This window comes from Ambystoma mexicanum, chromosome 11 (assembly GCF_040938575.1).
Source record: "Ambystoma mexicanum isolate Mex_15411 chromosome 11, UKY_AmexF1_1, whole genome shotgun sequence".
In the NCBI taxonomy this organism is placed as follows: domain Eukaryota; kingdom Metazoa; phylum Chordata; class Amphibia; order Caudata; family Ambystomatidae; genus Ambystoma; species Ambystoma mexicanum.
In genome coordinates this window covers 684,712,150-684,725,909 of record NC_090934.1, presented here as the reverse complement: position 1 = coordinate 684,725,909, position 13,760 = coordinate 684,712,150, and the positions used below count along the sequence as shown (strand labels likewise).

General features: G+C 48.4%; 1 protein-coding gene across 3 annotated transcripts in view; it reads right to left on the bottom strand.

The window, feature by feature from the left end:
* Positions 1-13,760, bottom strand: part of DNAJC24 (DnaJ heat shock protein family (Hsp40) member C24) — a 507,623-nt gene that overhangs the window by 235,992 nt on the left and 257,871 nt on the right. The window lies entirely within an intron of this gene.

Below are 13,760 nucleotides of genomic sequence, written 5' to 3'. Positions count from 1 at the left end.
TGTTGTGTTGGTAACAACTGTGTTAGTTTTGAGTTGAGGGCTACTTCTGCTGCTTTGCCTAAGTGATGTTCAATGGAGGAATATGGTGTGCATACATTAATGTGGCCAATATATAAGTTGCATCTTACTCCATGTCCACTAACAATTGGTCAAAACTGTGTTTGGTTTACCATCTTGAGAAAGCGCGCTGGTTACGAAGCACATATCCGCTGTTTTTACATCAACTCAATAAGTAACACTACTCGCCAAACCAGTGGCTTGATCTCATATGTTATGAATAATTTATCACATTAATAAAACTTGGTTCTAAACAGCATTGTATGAAGGATGCAGAGTGCTCACTTATTTTACATGATGAGGAGTGAACAGACGTCTCAGGCTTGGCTTCACAAAATGAACTGCACTAGTCATAAGAAATTCTGCATGTTCATAAAAGTAAGAAGGCAGCACGACAATTCTTCTGCCAGTTGATTTCCCATGAATTAATCAATTTTACCCTTTCTTTCTGTCTTTCCTTTTGCTTTCACTCTAAACTTTCCCTTTTCTTCTGCAGATTATAGTCTAGAGAACACTAGCAGGACACAATATGCCACTTTTTGGAAACATCCACTACATCGGTGATTTGATGCATTATAAAAACTTAGTAACATATCAGGTCTAAAGAGGAACCAATTAAAACTCAATACCTTTGTGGGCCCTGAAATAAAAGGAAAATGTAACCATGTTATTATTTTAGCTATTGTGTGTGCTAATACATCATCTATACAAAGGGTTCTGTTAAATGTGCCTCAGCAGCCCAGAGGCCCGTAAAATGATGGGAGCCATTTTTAGCTAGTTTGAGATAGTTATTCCTCCCTCTAAATGTACTAGTTTAGTTCACATTGACTGAAGCACAACGAGTGCTTATTTTTGTATAACCTGTTTGGCATATGTATTGCTCCAGATGCCATGGGTCTATAGTGCCACTGACATGGTCTCCATTTATACCTCTTTAGCAATGGATCGACGGATCTGCTAAAAATGTACAATGACAAGATACCTCCATTTGTTTTCGTCGTGCGTGTTTCATTCAAATACACATTCTCCGCTCGCAGTAACAGCCACGCGGGTGGCGCCATTCCTTTTTTTATCTGGGGAAGCAACAAAGAGTCTCTCCCTGTTGCTTCCCCACCCCCAAAACCGATAAAACCCCTTCCTCACCCCCTCCCAACTTATCTGCGAAACCGGAGCTTAGAGCTGCGGTCCCTGTGCTCCTTCTCATCACGGTCGCTGCCATAGAAATCGAAAAGGGATTTAGTCCCTTTTCCCTATGACAGTGGCCATCTTTTTTTCATTACATTTTTCACCCCCCTCTGGAGATTGGCTGTGCAAGCAGCACGAATCTCCAGAGGGGGGGAAAGGAAACTATACGCACCCTGGATAAACCTCGGGCCACAATGGCGTTCACTGAGCGGGAAGATATTGCCGGTAATGGCCTACTGCCCGCGCTGAAGCCCTTGCTTCGCTCAGGAATACCATGGCTCGGGCAGAGGGGGCCATTACAGACCATGTCTGCTACCCCCTGCCGGGGGTCACACTAACTTCTCAAGTTAGTGTGACCATGATAAATTCCTCAAGTGGTATTATGGAATTGTTTCTGAGACAATAAAAAAGGCATATGGCTACCATTTCTTTACCATAGGGAAAGAATACTAGATTAAGTAACTTCCATTTGCAGTTTCCTTTCGGACATACAAGCTAAGTAGCCATCTATCAGTTTTAGAAGACCATTAGGGTTTAGAAAACCATTATGCCATCACCTGTAAATGATAACGTGGCAGATCCCTATCTTGAAATCTTCCCCTTTCCAAAGACACCTACCCTGAAGCATTGCTGGGCATGGGTGGCCCTCTCCCCCTCCTGCCCCAAATGGATGGGGCATGTCACTTAGCCCTCTCTAGGGGCAGATTGTTAGTGTTATCTGGCAATCTGTCCTTAGGAAGGGGAATTGTGTTTGTGCTGGGAGTTGGGGTCACTAGACCACCAAGGAAGGCTTTTATGAAAAAAGGGGGGGTATGGTACTCTCACCATGCAGCCTCAAATGGATGGGGCATGTGATGTAGCCCTCCCTGGGGGCAAATTGTCAGTGTAATCTGCCAATCTGCCTCTAGGAAGGGTCAATTGGGCTTTTTACTGGGCGGTGGGGGGTGTCTAGACCACCTGGGATGAGTGTATCCAGGAACAGAAGGGTGCTGGCTGCTTAGCAGGAAAAACAAGTGCATTGCTGGGTGTGGATCGCTGGATCCGCGGCCAGCAAAGGCACTACACATTGGTGTGGTGCTTATCCTGCGCACAGTATTTTGACAGCGGAAGTGACACCATTTTAAGTGTGCCTTGGGCGTTTTAAAGGCATGAACGTTGTGACTACCCCCGACCCCCGCTCAGTAGCGCAAGCTGAAGATAGGAGCATGCCAGTTGGGTTTGGTTTATGCTGGGCTGACACTGATAACGTGTTGTTTTCAGTTTACAGGTCTAGTACAGTTCAAGCTTCTCCTTTGTTATGCAAGTAGTGAATCCGCTCTTTTTAAAACACTGTATATTATGGTTGGGGCAGATTGTTAGTGGGGTGGGATGGACTCATTATGGATTTTTGGTGGTGGGAGTGGGCGCTTGGGGGAGTTATTGTGGTTGGCTGGGACGCACTTGCAGGGTCAGGCCACAAATTGCCCCCCTGCCAGCAGAACAATGCTGTTCCCCCGGGAGGGCAATTTGGCACTAGGCTATCTAGACAATGTTTTTGTGGTGGGGGTTTCCATATGCCCATTGGCCTCATTCGCATGTCCTATCAGTTTGCAGTTTACCCTTCCTTGGTGGCAGATGACCGGTATGTTCCATGTATTTGGCCCAAAGAAGGGAAAGGTTTAGAGATAGCAGCCCGAAAGTTTGGATGTGTTATTGCTGGGCTGAGTACAGATGATAATTTTCTTTTGGTTTCCTTTGCAGTTGTGGCAGGTCGAAGCTGTTGCTGGTTTATGCAAGTAGTATGAAATATGCTTTTGTGATTATGCATTGTAATTGGGGGGCGGATTGTTAGTGTGGTGGGTGGGACTGTTGCTGGAGTGTCAGTGGTATGGGTGGGAATGGGGGTGCAGAGGAAAATTGCTGAATGATGGGTGTGCCCTGAATAGAGGATGTTGGCAGCTTTGTATGAAAAAAGACTTTAGTAAACATAATGACTACCACTTTCTGAAACATGTTTGTGCTAGTAATACATAGGTTCATTTCATCTCTGCATGCAATGCACACTTCGTATGGAGCTCTTGCCTTTTACTAGGATGGTTACCATTTGTGTCGACTGTCTCCAGGTCCAGCAGTGGTCCCAGTGAGCCCTGGCAGGGTCCCCATCCTTTCCCAGGGGTCAAAGTTGCAGCGCAGGCCATCCAGAGGTCCAGGACAGTCAGGGGATATCCCTGCCCTTGGGCGCCCGTCTCCCATGTGGGTCGATCGTCCTCAAGTTCAGCAGTGGCCCCAGGGAGCCCCGGCGGGGATTCCCGTTCCTTCCTGGAAGGGAAAGATGTAACGCAGTCCAGACAGAGCTGTAGGATAGTCGGGGGTGATGGCCCCGGCCTTGAGCACCTGTCTCCCTTGTTAGTCGACCCTCCCCAATTTCAGTGGTGGTCTCAGGGAGTCCTGGTAGGGTCCCCGTTCCTTACTGGAGGTGAAAGCTGTAACGCTGCCCAGCCAGATGTCTAGGCTGGTCAGGGGTGATGTCCCTGGCCTTGGGTGCCTGTCTCCCTTGTTGGTCGACCCCTCCCCCTCCCACCCCCACAAGTTCGTCCAGCGGTCTCAGGGAGTCTTGGCAGGGTCCCCACCCCTTCTCTGAATGAAGAGCTGTAACGCAGCCTAGCTAGAGCTTCAGGATGGTCGGGGGTGATGGACACAGGCTTGTGCGCCTGTCTCCCTTGTTGATCGACCATCCACAAGTTCAGCGGCGGTCCCAGGGAGTCACGGCAGGGTCCCATCCCTCTCTGGAGGGAAGACCTGTAACACAGGCCTGCCAGAACTCCAGGATGGTTGGGGGGGTGATGTGGGGACATCGGCCGGGGGGCCTTTAGTGCCCGTCTCCCATGTTGGTGGACCATCCCCAAGTCCAGCTGCGGTCCCAGTGAGCCCCGGCAAGGTCCCCATCATTTCCCAGGGGGAAAAGCAGTAATGCAGGTTACCCAGAGGCCCAGGAGAGTCGGGGGAGATGTCCCAGGCCTTTGGCACCCGTCTCCCATAGGGGTCAGCCGTCCCCAAGACCAGTGGCAGCCCTAGGGAGCCCTGGCAGGATCTGCATCCCTCCACGGAGGAAAAAGCTTCAACATAGCCTAGCCAGAGCTTCAGGATTGTCGGGGTGATGGCCCCAGCATTGGGCAGCTGTCTCCCTTGTCGGACGACTGTCCCAAAGTTCTGCACCGGTCTCAGAGAGTCCAGGCAGGGTCCCCATCCCTCCATGGAGGGAAAAGCTTTAACGCAGCCCAGCCAGAACACTAGGATGGTGGAGGGTGATGGCCCCGGCCTTTGGCGGCTGTCTCCCATGTTGGTCGACCATTCCCAAGTGCAGTGGCCATCCCAGTGAGCCCCGGCAGGGTCCCCATCTTTTTCCGCAGGGAAAAGTTGTAACACAGGCCAGCCAGAGGGCCAGGACAGTCAGGATGATGGCCCCGGCCTTGGGTGCCAGCATCCACGGCCTTCCTGGAGCTTTGGCCGAAGCTCTCACAATGAAACTGTCCAAAATTCTATTAATTTGTGATGATTGGGACACATTCTCTCAGGGTGCCTATTTGAAAGACCACACGATAGAGACTTACTATTGAGCTAATTTCCTCTGTCAGAATAGTCACCCTGCCAAAATGTGTGCAAAGTATTGAACAGTTTTATTGTTTGTGCTTGGGCTGTAGTGGAAAGGTAGGAGGCAGGTTGGACTGGTGTGATCCGCTGTTGGAGGAGGTGTGGAAGATCTTGGGGCACTGTGTGAAGTGTATGGTGGTAAGGAGTGTTGTGTTGTGTGTGGTATAAAGAAGGAAAGTCAGTGGGTTTTGGGAGAATTATGCGCATTGTACAGTGCCCTAATCAGTGCTATGCATGGAGACTTCACTGAGCCTTAGTCTTCCTTTCTGGCAGAATCTCACTTCCATTTACCTTCCCTGATACCTCGGTATCACAGTGTAGTACGTGCAACTCTCCTTACCAACGTGCAGTACAAACGGTGGGCTGCAGGAAAAGAAACATTCACCGATTACAATTGTCCCAGCACAACTATGCCATTGGCATAAGGTGACAAATGTGACCTTTACCTCTTTCCCTGAAAAGTATGTGTCAATTACGTAATAACCTACTGTTCTCTCACATGTGAAGTGCATGTTAGATTGGGGGAAGTCTGTGTCTGGGATAGTTGCAAGAGACATGTGTTAAAGCATTTGCTGTGCTAATGGATAAACTGTACGTCTGGTCCTATTCATGTTAGTTCTTCATGTTTCCATTTCCTAGTGAGGATGAGGGTTGCATGGATTGTCGGGTACTCCTTCATCTGAAGGGCTGCAGCACATTTCACAGGCCTAAGCACATCTGGGTCTCAGAGGGATGGTGTCTCATTGCACTGGTTTGGTGTCGGGGGAAAGCGCCTTCACCAGCTCAGAGGAGTCATCTGCGATGCCCAGGTTCCACCACCTTTCCTTATAGCGGTGCATCTCGGAGCAAATTATATGGCTTCTATGGGGCAGAGAAGGTACGGGAGCTACTGATTACTGAACTGGAGTGGAGTGGATTTCATTAAGGTTCCAAACGCCTGTGGTGGCTTGGTCGCAAATGATTCCAAGGAGGGATTGGAGAACTCCTGGGAAGGAAAAGACCATTACTCCTCAGTGAGGAAATTTAATAGCCAGCTGGAAAGACTGAGCAAGGACAATGACAAAATTTGGACAATTCGCCATGGCTTCATCAAAGGTGAACTGATGTTTCACAGGAGACAGAGTGTACCTTTCTAAGAGAGGTATGGAAGTTTTCATTGAGGACCTTATGAACTTTGCCGAGACATTATGTTGGGGGTATCCCAATAATGGATGGACTTACTGGGTCATGTGACATGATAATAAAATGGTGACTAAATCTGTTGACAGTGAGACTCTGACTTCCTAGCAACTGCATAATACTTTGTTTTGGTGGAATGTCAATGTATTCAATATGTCAGTGCTGGCTATTTCTTTGCAAAGCATCACCGCATTTAGCTGCTTAATTCCACTTGCTGGCCCTTGCAGTCATTTGGTCCTTGTGACCTTCCCCCTTCACACACAACCCTATGTGAATGAGGAGGGGGTTTTGTGGAAAGTGTGCTAGCAATTGTCTTGAAGGGCCTGCCATGTACTTTCCTCATCTTCATTGCGTCCAGAGCGCCTCTGTCTTTTCACCTCACCCAATTACAAATACATTACAATGTTGCTTCTCATCTGCATTTCCCATTCACCTGCACCCCATTGGGGAGTGGAAGGTTCAACGCACAATGACTGTCTTTGAATTGGTAGTGTGGGTTCCATCCTCTTCCCCACACTTGTGTTTGTGTAATGTATAGGTGAAGATGACATCTTGCTTAGATTTTGTGTTCTCTTTGTTGTAGGCCCAGGTGTGTTGTAGCAGTCTAATCACTTGTAAGTAAGCAGTGAGCTGTTCCTTTGCATTTCACGTGTGTGTTAGCAAATTAGTACTATTTTTTTATTTAGCGTGCTCAGAGTACATCACATTGCAGAGGGCTGCTACGGTTTGTGAGCAGATTCTGGACATTATGGCGTATATGTGTGGTCTAACTCTACTAGCTTCCATACTTTGAGAAGCAAAGATACTTATTGTTTCAGTCTTTATCTGTTCTTTGGGCAGTAAAGGGTTACATCGCAACAGTAGTCATGGCTTCACGTCAAATGTCTAGTGAGGAGGCTTTGGCCTTACTGATGCAGTTTGACTCAGAACCAGATGTGGAATCTGAAACAGAATCTGCTTCTGAGGGTGAGTAGGCAGTTGATTCGGGAAGTGAGTTTTCGGTGGAGACTAGTTCCACCTCCTCATCTGATGACGAAGATAATGAAAGTGTACATCCAACTTGGTTGACACTTCACACACACAGGTTACCTGCAAGGTTGAGGGAACATGCAGGACGTGCAAGAAATGTGCCAGGTCATGACATGACTGATGAGTCAGACTGGGTGCCTCCAGCAATGGCTCAGCCCGTTGTGTCACCTTTCACTGGAATATCAGGGTGCACATAGAATACAGATGGTTTTCAGCCTATTGACCTTTTCAACCTTTTTGTGGATGATGGGTTAATTTCAGATGTGGCTGAGCAAATCAATTTGTATGCTGAACAGTTCTTGCGGTCACGGGTTCCCACTCTGAAACCCCATTCCAGGGCACAATCTTGGGTTCCAACTACAAATGTTGAGATGAGAAATGTTGGGGTCTCACTCGGCTCATGGGAATAGTGCTGAAGCTGTCTATCTCACTGTTCTGGTCTACTGAAGCAGTGTTTATAGCCCTTTTTCCAGCAATAATGAGTAGAACTTGTTTCCAAGCACTAGAACGTATGTTGCATTTCAATGACAACAACTCGGCAGCATTACCCAGAACTGACCAAATTGAGATAGGCTGTTCAAAATGCAGCCATTTCTGAAGCACTTTACTCAGGAAATTTTGGAGGGAGGTGTATGTTCCTAGCCAGAACATATCCATTGATGAATCATTGGAATTGTTCAAAGGTCGGCTTCTGTTCAACTAGTATATTCTGAGCAAGAGAGCATGATATGGGATCAAGGTCTACATGTTTTGCCAAAGTACCACTGAGTATGCCTACAATTTGAGACTCTACACTGGAAAAGACTCTAGCATAAACCCTCTGGGATGCATAGTCCATTTAGGGATAAGTAAGAAGATTGTTTGGGATCTTGCCACACCATTGTTCTACAAGGGTCACTATTTGTATGTGGACAATTTCTACACATGACTACTACTCTTCAAGGAAGTGTACAATGTGGTCGCACTGGCATGTGGTACAATCCGCAGTAACCGCACAGGCTTCCCCAGACAACGTGTGTGTAAGAAGCTGGACAAAGGAGCATGGCATTGTGGTGGGACAAACTGTTGGCAGTAAAATTCGGTGACAGAAGGGATATGCACATGGCAAGTACCATTCTTGATGAAAGTACTTCACTTGTCACTGTCAATGGGCAGGCTCAGCAAGTGCAAAATCCCAAGTGCATTCTGCACTACTACAAGTACATGGGTGGAGTAGATAAAGCAGGCCTATTGATTGAGCCATACCAGGCAGCATCCAAGTCTCGAAGAAGTTGGCCGTACACATTAGACATGCAGCTACATACAATGATTAGGTTTTATACCATGCAGCTGCTCCACAAAACAAACTCAGTTTTGAACTTTGAAAAATAAGTTGCAAAATCGCTGACCCTTGTCCATGTACGAACTTCCTCCTTTCCAGAAGGTGAAGATGTGGCCAGATTGAAAGGACGACACTTTGCTGATTATGTTCCTGCCACACCCATGAAGACACAACCATACAGAAAATGTAAGGTGTGCACAAAACAAGGAAGGAGGAGGGATACTCTGGTGTACTGTCCCCAATGCCCTTCCATGCCAGCCCTCTGCCTACAGCCTTGTTTTCTTTTGTATCATACAAATGAAAAGTATTGGGAGATCGAGTGATTTCCTGGAATGCACATCATTCCTATAAAGGGAACCAAAGGCTCTCAATTCGTGCTTGCCCTAGAAAGGAACACCACTCCTCACTGCACTGGAGGCGTGCCTTCAATAAGAATGCAACACCATTCCGACTCACTTCACTTTGACGTGCCTTGACAAGCAATGCTAGTCCTGCTCGGTCCACTTCATGTCTGCCTTGCAAAGGTATGCCACTCCGGCACTTCTCACTTGAGGCCTGCCTTAAAAAGAAATATCAGTCTAGCTCCCTCTGCTCGAGGCGTGACTTGCAAAGGAAGGCAATTCAGGCTCCCTCCACTCAAGGCGTGCCTTAGACAAGAAGAAAACACCCTTCCGGTTCCCTTGAGGCGTATCTTAGAAAGGACTGCCACTCCAGCTCCTTCCACTCGAGGCGTGCCTTGGACAAGAAGGGAACACCATTCTGGTTCACGCCCCTTTGGCGTGCCTTGGCAAGGCATGCTAGTGCAGCTCCCTCCACTCGAGGCCTGCCTTAGAAAGAAACCTCTGTCCAGCTCCTGCCACTCGGGGCATGCCTTGGACAAGAAGGGAACATCATTCAGGTTCACTCATCTTTGACGTGCCTTGGTAAGAAATGCTACTCTACCTCCCTGCAATCGAGGCGTGCCTTGGAAAGGAACGCAAATCCAGCTCCTTCCAATTGAGGCATGCCTTGACAAGAAGGGAACACCATTCAGGTTTCTTCAACTGGAGGCGTGCCTTGGCAAGCAATAGTAGTCCAGCTCCCTCCACTTGAGACGTGCTTTAGAAAGAAACACCAGTCATGCTCCGTCCACTCGAGGGGTGTGTTGGATAAGATGGGAACATCATTCCAGTTCCCTCCACTCAAGGCGTGTTTTTCAAAATTTGTAAAAGCCACTTTGGCTCCCTCCCTGGAGGCCTAAGTGTAATGAAAATTGTAACTGGACACCATTTATATGGCGGCAGTGTCTTGTATAACTGCTACCACAATTCTTTTTCTTTTTTACTACAGTAAAGGTCATGGTTTGGGTGACGGAAGTGTCTTCTGTTACAATTATGTAGATATGATTGGTGTGTGTGTGTGTGTGTGTGTTTGTGGGAGGTAAAGCTGTGTTGTACATGCAGATGTGATTTCTGTGTCTGCACTCTGCCATCACTGGGGAAATGATTACCATGTTGGCGGATGTGTATATAGTGTGTGTATTTTTGCAGATTTGGATGGTTCAACATGATTGTTCAATACTGGCATACTTGCTATGTGCGTACGTAAAGTTGATGTGAAAGACATCGCCTGGAGACCAGGTAGCCACGTGAGCGGATGTCCACTTGCTATGAGTGTGCAGATACGGTTGGTGCCACATGATATTTCAATGCAGACACAGTTGATATACAAGTACATGAAGTTGGCGTGGGAGATATTGCCTGGAGACGAGGTTCCCTTGTGAGGAGATGTCCACTTGCTGTGAGCGTGCAGATACGGTTAGTGCCACATGTCATTTGAATGCAGGCACAGTTGATCTGCAAGTACATAAAGTTGGTGTGAAATATATCGCCTGGAGACAAGGTTGCAATGTGAGTGGATGTCCACTTGCTGTAAGTGTGCAGATACGGTTGCTATGGAACTAGTGATTTGGTAGTGGTGTGACTGCTGAAATGGATGGCTAGTGACTGCAGACACGAAAGATGTATGAATGGCTAACCCGTTGGTGCCTTGACATGATTCTTGTATTCCCAGAGCACTTGGCATATGGATGATTTGCCCATTTTTGCTCAGGTGAGGACACCCACGCATATGAGGTTTGGCTTTCATTGGGACATATGTGGAAACCTGGGAAGGTAGGACAAGTGTTGTTGGCAGGGTGTTTTGGTGGTTTCCCAGTGGCAAATGACTGAAAACTGTTTTTCCCCCTACATTTTGCACTTTGCAAGGGCTTGTGGGTAATAATTTCTAGGGCGATTCGCGCAAGTCAGACCTCTGTGGATTCCCACGGGTGTCTTATTTTAGTTTAGTTTATTTGCTTATATAGCGCAATGAACCCGGGGGTATCTGGGTGCTTTTACTTGAATATACAATTGTTAAAAGGAAACTGGTAATGATATTACATGGACAGGTGAAGACAAATAGTGGCAGAAAAAGTGCATTGCCGAACATATAGGTACTTGACTTGTGTTACAGATCAAGTCGTATATTGACAGATAACATAGGATTTAGAGAGCAGATGTAGACAGTGTTCTTATCTACTGCTGATATGTTCTGAAGATAAACCTTCAGGACGGTCACCTAGTGTTACATATCTAGTCCTTGTGGTCCCATGGTTTAAGCAGCAGTCACAAGGGCGATGTGTGTCATTAATTGGTCTGGGAGAAGATCCAAGATTTTACTTTGTTCCGGAAAGACGGGAAAGAAGGCTCTGCCCTCAGAGCAGTGGTAGAGCATTCCAAGTCTTGGCTGCTAGCACTGAGAAGCTAGATCCCGTTTGAATTTGTGGATGTTGAGGCAATGAGCGTAATTGGCTCTTGTAGGTCTAGACAATTCTTTTCTAGAGAATGTCGACAAGGTACTAGGGGGCTGAGTTCGTCAGACATTTGTAGGTGATCATTAGGGTTCTGAATGTGATCCCATCTTTTATTGGGAGCCAGTTGAAGTTACGTCTGGTTTGTGAGATGTGGTTGGAACGAGGAATGTTTAGGGCAACTCTAAGGGCCTTATTTTGCAATACTTGTAACTTGTTTAGGTTTCGCTGATTAGTGCCCAAGTATAGAGTATTGTCATACCCCAGTTTATAGAGTATAAGAGCTCTTGCCAAGGTGATGCAGCTGTTGGTGGACAGGAAGGTTCTGCATGCATTTATAAGTTTGGACGTGTATGCAGTTGCTGATGCTGTTGCGTTTACTTGTCTAGAGAGGGATAGGGTAGAGTCTGGATAGACTCCAAGCGTTTTGGAATCCTTGTCTACGATGAGCAGTAGCTCGGTCTTATCATTGAGAGAGAGACCCTGCTTGGCCATCCAAGCTTGTATTTTGCTGTATATTTCGTTTAGGAGTGTTGAGTCTAGGTTGTACATGTCTGAAAGTGTAATGATGATTTGTGTATCGTCCACGTAGTTGGTGTAAGTAACACCAAGGTCATCTAACTGGTCAAACAAGAGCTTTGCGAAGATGTAAGGGTTGGGGAGACACACGAACCCTGCGGGACTCCACACGTGATTGGCGTCTTCTTTTCAGAAATCCATGGGGTTCCCTGTTTTCCTTGGTGGCTGCGACACCCCAGGCCCAAATCTGTAGGTTGTCCACAAGAGCAAAATCCTGCAACATTTGCTCTCCCAAAACACCTTGGGATACCACTGGTTTAGCCTTTTCTCTTTGCGCCCAGGTAGGCGCACCCACACATGTGAGCGACTGTTTTCGTAGGGACACCCTTGGGCACGCGGGAAGGTAGGACATGTGTTGTTGGTGGCGTGTTTCTGTGTCTTCCTGGTGGCAAATGTCTGGAAAAAAAAATGTTTCCCCTAAATTCTGCACCTTGCCAAGGCTTGTGGGTAATATATTCTAGGGCAATTTGCGCAAGTCAGACCCCTGTGGATTCCCACCGGTGTCTTATTTTTCAGAAATGCATGGGGTTCCCAGTTTTCCTTGGGGGCTGTGACACTCCAAGCCCAAATCTGTGGATTGTTCACAAAGCCAAATCCAGTCTTCCCCATGGCATTTGATGAACCAGTGGTTTGGCCTTCTCCCTTTGCGCCCAGCTAGGTGCACCCCAACATGTGAGGTACCGTTTTCGACAGAACACGTGTGAGAATGTGGGAAGGTAGGATATTTGTTGTATTCTCTTGGTTTTCATAACGTTTTCATACATTTTCTACTGCACTTTGTTACACAATTCTTTCATTTCCCAAATGTAACCTACATTTAGTTGCTGCTTTAGGCACTGTACACTTTTGTAACCTGCACAAGTCGGGGGAGAGGGCGCTGTTGAGCAGCCCGAAAATGGCTGCCTAGCAATTGTGCTCCATGAAGGGTGGTCCTACATCTCGCCACATAAGCGGCCTGAGCCTCTCTTGCTGGGGCTCCGAACATCTCCCGCACAGCGCTGCCTATAGGGCCCAAGTTTCAGTGAGAATCGGTGCCTGGGGAGTCCGCGCCACTTTCCTGAGGATTGGGGCCGTGAGGAGTGGGCTGCCCCTTAAACTGCTGGAGGCCTGGCCTGGGTCTGTGTTCAGGCGAGGCCGCTCCCGGTGTCGTGGACCTGCCTGGTTGGCGCTGACTTTCTGCGAACGCCTGTTCCCTGTGTGCGAGCCACGGCGGCTTCACCCACTCCTCCTGCCCGAGGGCTGCACGGCTCCAGCTGGCAGACCGTGCCACGCTGAGGCCCCGGGCTGTGTCTCCTGAGGCCCTCGTCCGGTCTTCCTGCTCGCCTCGTGGACTCCCCCGCCCGACCGGCTCTGCCTGCTCCGCTGCATCCTGCGGCTCCCGCGAGGGGCCAGCTCTCACCGCGGCTGTGCCTGCCTTGCGGCCCGCCATCGGATGACAACTGACATACGGCCTAGCGCCGCACCCGGCGGCCGCGGGCTGCTCAGTGAGCAGGTAAGGAGTTGCTGGGGAGGGGAGGGAGGCCCGGACTCTCCACCAGTTGGTCTTGCTACGCTAGAATAAGCCCACGGACATCTCCTTGCTGCCAGGGGGCCCTCTGACCACACTCCCACCTGAAGTTCACCGTGGTCATTTGACACCCGAGTCCTGGGCGCACGTGTGCTGCGCCCCCCCCTCCATGAGAACATCCATTCATCCCAAGGACAGTCTGCAGCTACATCCCTGCCTGGTGGCTACCTGCATCCCCAAGTAGACAGCACCTTGCTTCCTGGACAGGTGGCCCTGCTGTTCTTGGCCCCGGATTCCGGCAGTGGCCCAACTCTAGCTGAGGGCAGTTGATTCCATCTGCGGCCTGGGCAAAATAGCACTGGTGGCAATATCCCGGCGGACTCTTTGTTGCTGTACCAGCAGCCACTTTACATACTCTATTGCCCCCAACTACACTCTAGCAG